The sequence below is a fragment of the Arachis hypogaea genome, chromosome 18 (genome assembly GCF_003086295.3).
Source record: "Arachis hypogaea cultivar Tifrunner chromosome 18, arahy.Tifrunner.gnm2.J5K5, whole genome shotgun sequence".
NCBI classification, from domain to species: Eukaryota; Viridiplantae; Streptophyta; class Magnoliopsida; order Fabales; family Fabaceae; genus Arachis; species Arachis hypogaea.
The window spans coordinates 31,845,372-31,851,371 of record NC_092053.1 but is presented as its reverse complement, the minus strand read 5'-3'; positions in this window follow the sequence as shown (position 1 = coordinate 31,851,371).

Here is a 6,000-nt window from a genome sequence, read left to right as displayed (position 1 = left end):
GGGTGCGAGCTCTTTACAATAAGGTACTCCGAGCCGGCTTTTACTGGCTGACCTTGCAAAAGGAAGCAACAGAGTTTGTCAAAAAATGCCCACCATGTTAGAAATACACCAACTTTCATGTGGCACCACCTGAAGAGCTCATCTGTGTTACATCACCCTGGCCATTCGCAAAGTGGGGGCTCGACCTCCTCGGACCCTTCCCCCAGGGTTCAGGGCATGTCAAGTTCCTCATTGTAGGCATAGACTACTTCACAAAGTAGATTGAAGCAGAGCCACTAGCTACTGTTACCGCCCAAAGAAGTTGAAAATTCCTATATAGAAACATTATCACAAGGTTTGGAGTTCCTTACTCCATTACCACGGATAATGGCACTCAGTTTACCGATACAGGTTTAAGGAACTTGGTAGCTGACCTAAAAATAAAGCATCAATTCACATCTGTAGAACACCTACAAGCCAACGGACAGGCAGAAGCCGCCAATAAAGTCATACTGGTTGGGTTAAAACGGAGGCTACAGGACGCAAAGGGAGCTTGGGCTGAAAAACTCCCACAAGTCCTATGGGCATATCGGACAACTCCACACTCAACCATAGGAGAATCACCCTTCCGACTTGCTTATGGAATGGAGGCAATGATTCCAGTGGAGATAGAAGAAGGATCCCCCCAAATGATCCTCTACAATGAAGAGACCAACTCCCAAATTCAAAGGGAGGAGCTCGACCTACTTCCAGAAGTCTGAGAAAAAGCTCGGATTAGAGAGGAAGCATTAAAGCGTCGAATGGCTTTGAGGTATAATCAGAAGGTAGTCCAGCGAAGCTTCGCCGCCAACGATCTCATCTTAATATGAAATGACATCGGAGCGGGTCGATCAGGAGAAGGGAAGCTAGCAGCTAACTGGAAAGGACCTTACCGAGTTGTAGAAGTACTGAGGAAAGGTAACTACAAGGTGTCCGACCTCGAGGGGCAAGAGCTACCAAGCTCATGGCATTCCTGTAACCTAAGAAGGTACTATATTTAAAAAATAGTAAAGATCTTAGGTCAAGGTTCACTCTTTTTCCTGAAAAGGTTTTTTAATGAGGCGCCAGGCCAAGATCTACAAAACTGCCTGACCTAGAAAAGTAAGCACTCGTATGTACATACTTTTATTTATGTTTTTATCTCATTATTATTTGAATAAAATTTATCAGTTCCCTAAAAAGTTTCCTACCAAGACGCATTACTCTAAGCTAATAAAACGCAAAATTCATCATCCGATTACAAAGAGGTCGGCAAGGTGAAGCGATAGGAGCAAGTTAATGCAAGAAGTTATAAAAAGTAGCCCATAAAAAGCAACCTGACGAGGTCTGACTATAAATGGATTACTAAAAATAACTTAAGAAGGCCCGACAGAGAAGTTGGACCAACGAAAGGATCACTAAAAATGGACAAAGACATCTCGCAAAGGCCAAAGAAAGGCCAGGAATGCTTTGTTAAAAGGTACGAAGTCTTGAAAAAAGACACTACTTAAAAAGCAAATGCACAAAGCGAAACGGAGCTAAAAGGTCATCCAAACAAACTACAAAGAAAAGGTTCCTTATTGGAACACTACCTAAAAAGTTGTTGGAATATGACTAAAAAGCCCGAACAAGTGAAGACAAACAGGTCGGCACCAATGAGGCGCTACCCAAAGGGACAGTCGCAATCTCCGCAAAGGGAACAAATAAAGGTCTGAAAGATCAAAAAATCTAAAGGTCAAAATGCTTAGCTAAAAAAGGTACAAAATCCTAAAAAGGATTCTACTTAAAGCTAGAAGCACGACCCAGAAACAGAGCTAGAAGGCCATCCCAACAAATGATCAAGAAAGGATCCTAACACTGCCTATAAAAGTCGTTAGGACCGGCTAAAAAGCTCGAAGAAGCAAAAACCAAAAGGTTGAAAAAAACAACTTAAGGCTCAACAGTGCTTGGCTAAAAAGGGATAAAAACCCCGCTAAAAAAAAAGAAGCACAATCTCGAAACAGGGCTACAAAAGTCGTGCGGAACAAAAAAGGTTCTATGTAAAGAAATGCTGAAAAGTTGTCGGACAAAAGCCCGGACACCTAGCTGCAAGGATAGTAAAGCAAAGAGTTGACAAAACCAACTCAAAGCAAGGCATAATCCACAAAGGCAAAGGTAGAAAACCCACATCACAACTCAAAAGAGGTCGGACTGAAAAGTACCAAATCTCTAAAAAATCCGCAAGGATCGCAAGGGTAACTTGGTGCGCAGAAATCGTGATTGTTCTTTCCTTTGTAACGGCGCTAAAAACTCAATACGCACGTTCATAATATTAGCTCTTTGTCACAACTTTGCACAACTAACCAGCAAGTGCACTGGATCGTCCAAGTAATAAACCTTACGTGAGTAAGGGTCGATCCCACGGAGATTGTTGGCTTGAAGCAAGCTATGGTCACCTTGTAGATCTCAGTCAGGCGGATTCAAATGGTTGTAGAGTTTTAATAACTAAAAGATAAATAAAACATAAAATAGGATAGAGATACTTATGTAATTCATTAGTGAGAATTTCAGATAAGCGTACAGAGAAGCTTTCGTTTCTCTAAACCTCTGTTTTCCTGTTGTCTTCATCCAATCATTCATACTCCTTTCCATGGCAAGCTTTATGTAGGGCATCACCGTTGTCAATGGCTACATCCCATCCTCTCTATGAAAATGGTCCAATGCGCTGTCACTGCATGGCTAATCATCTGTCGGTTCTCGATCATACTGGAATAGGATTTACTATCCTTTTGCGTCTGTCACTACGCCCAGCACTCGCGAGTTTGAAGCTCGTCACAGCCATCCCTTCCCAGATCCTACTCGAAATACCACAGACAAGGTTTAAACTTTTCGGATCTCAAGAATGGCCATCCATGGGTTCTAACTTATACCACGAAGATTCTAATATCTCAGACTTGGTCCTCTGTATTAGATATCTAAGAGATACTCATTCTAGCTTGTTTGCATGTAGAACGGAAGTGTTTGTCTGGCACGCGTTCATAAGTGAGAATGATGATGAGCGTCACATAATCATCACATTCATCATGTTCTTGGGTGCGAATGGATATCTTAGAATAGGAATAAGCTTGACTTGAATAGAAAAACAGTAGTACTTTGCATTAATTCATGAGGAACAACAGAGCTCCACACCTTAATCTATGGTGTGTAGAAAGTCTACCGTTGAAAATACATAAGAACAAGGTCCAGGCATGGCCGAGAGGCCAGCCCCCAAAACGTGATCAAAGGATCAAAAGATAATCCAAAGATGTAAATACAATAGTAAAAAGTCCTATTTATACTAAACTAGTTACTAGGGTTTACAGAGATAAGTAAATGATGATGAAATCCACTTCCGGGGCCCACTTGGTGTGTGCTTGGGCTGAGCATTGAGCTTTACACGTGTAGAGGCTTCTCTTGGAGTTGAACGCCAGTTTATAACCTGTTTCTGGCGTTTAACTCCACTTTGCAACCTGTTTTTGGCGTTTAACTCCAGAATGTAGCATGGAACTGGCGTTGAACGCCAGTTTGCGTCATCTAAACTTAGGCAAAGTAGGAACTATTATATATTGCTGGGAAGCCCTGGATGTCTACTTTCCAATGCAATTGAGAGCGCGCCATTTGGAGTTCTGTAGCTCCAGAAAATTCATTTCGAGTGCAGGGAGGTCAGAATCCAACAGCATCTGCATTCCTTTGTTAGCCTCTGAATCTGATTTTTGCTCAGGTCCCTCAATTTCAGCCAGAAAATACCTGAAATCATAGAAAAACACACAAACTGATAGTAAAGTCTAGAATTGTGATTTTTATTTAAAAACTAATAAAAATATATTAAAAACTAACTAAATCATACTAAAAACTATGTAAAAATAATGCCAAAAAGCGTATAAATTATCCGCTCATCAGTAACACATTTGACTGGCATATCAGCAAAACACATCCTTCAAATTAAAACATTAAAAGACTCAAAGGTTGCCTAAGGGGCAGCCTAAGAGTTTAAAAGTGTTTTTCACAATAAAAGTTGCTAAGAAGCAACTAAGTGTCAAAGAAATCATCCTCAGAGACTTACAAAACAACAAGTTCAATAAAAGTCCACAGGTCATACTGTACAAATACATAAGCATAATAAAGAGTCATCAAGGATCTGAAGTCGCTTCGACAGCTACATCTTTAGGAGAGGGGGGCCTGGTTGCGAGAGGGGTGGCATTGACAACTCCATCTGGGCCATTCAGTATTTCCACATCAGGATCGGACCCAGGGGGGAACCACCTCGGCAGAAGGAGTTGAAGAGGCTGAAGCTGCAGAAGCCTTGGCTGGTGGCACAAGAGGAGGACCCTCATCCTCGTCATCTGGGTCAGGCACGATCCTGCCATCCTCCACCACATTATCCAGACTAAATAAAGTAAGGTCGAGCTCAGGGGCAAGAACCCTGACCTGGCCTTCAGGTTTTCATACGCATCAGTCACACTATCCACCAAATGACCTTGGAGCTTGACATAGTCAGCATGGGTGGACTGAAGTCTCTCCCTAGTTTCCAGTAGCTTGCCATAGGTACGGGTGTAGCTTTCCTTGTACTTTTTCGCCGTCTCCTCAGCCAGGTTTGCAGAGCAGCAGTAGCTCGAGACTTCTCCTTCTTCACATCAAACTCCAACTTAGCCACCCTAGCATCTAGCTCATCCTTCAAACCCTTAATGCAATCAAATTCAGACTTGGCATCTTCCATAAAGGCCTTAGTCGCATGAAGTGGAGAATTCCGGACAACACGAGATAAGGTCGCACCTAGGTTGGCCATCCGAATACTATTACTAGTAATAAAATCCAGATGATGAAGGATGGAAACATCATCCAACGGAATTCTGCAATGAGGAGCTATCACCTCGGTAGCAAAACCCACGCCATCAAAGTCCTTATCATTCAGATCATAAATACCAACAGTTTTCTGCCGCTGTGGAGGAGGACCAGATGAAGTAGGGGAAGAAGTAGCACCCAAAGTCTCAACAGGCAGACCAAAAGAGACCGTCCGAACTCTGGGGGTCGGGATAACCTTCCTCGAACCTTGGGAGTCCAGCACTGGTACTTTCGGGGGCAACTAAGAATACCTTTGAGCGGATAATTTATACGCTTTTTGGCATTATTTTTAGTATGTTTTTAGTAGGATTTAGTTAGTTTTTAGGATATTTTTATTAGTTTTTAAATAAAAATCACATTTCTGGACTTTACTATGAGTTTGTGTGTTTTTCTATGATTTCAGGTATTTTCTGGCTGAAATTGAGGGACCTGAGCAAAGATCTGATTCAGAGGCTGACAAAGGACTGCTGATGCTGTTGGATTCTGACCTCCCTGCACTTAAAGTGGATTTTCTGGAGCTACAGAACTATAAATGGCACGATCTCAATTGCATTGAAAATTAGACATCCAGGGCTTTCCAGCAATATATAATAGTCCATACTTCGCCCGAGTTTAAACGACGCAAATAGTTGCTCCATGCTGCATTCTGGAGTTAAACGCCAGAAACAGGTTGCAAAGTGGAGTTAAACGCCAGAAACATGTTACAAACTGGCGTTCAACTCCAAGAATGACCTCTCCACGTGAAAGCTTCATGCTCAGCCCAAGCACACACCAAGTGAGCCCCGGAAGTGGATTTCATCATCATTTACTTATCTCTGTAAACCCTAGTAACTAGTTTAGTATAAATAGGAATTTTTACTAAGATCTTTAGTATCATCTTTGGATCATCTTTGGATTATCTTTTGATCCTTTGATCACGTTTGGGGGCTGGCCTCTCGGCCATGCCTAAACCTTGTTCTTATGTATTTTCAACGGTAGAGTTTCTACACTCCATGTGGAGCTCTGCTGTTCCTCATGAATTAATACAAAGTACTACTATTTTTCTATTCAATTCAAGCTTATTCCTATTCTAAGATATCCATTCGCACCCAAGAACATGATGAATGTGATGATTATGTGACGTTCATCATCATTCTCACTTAT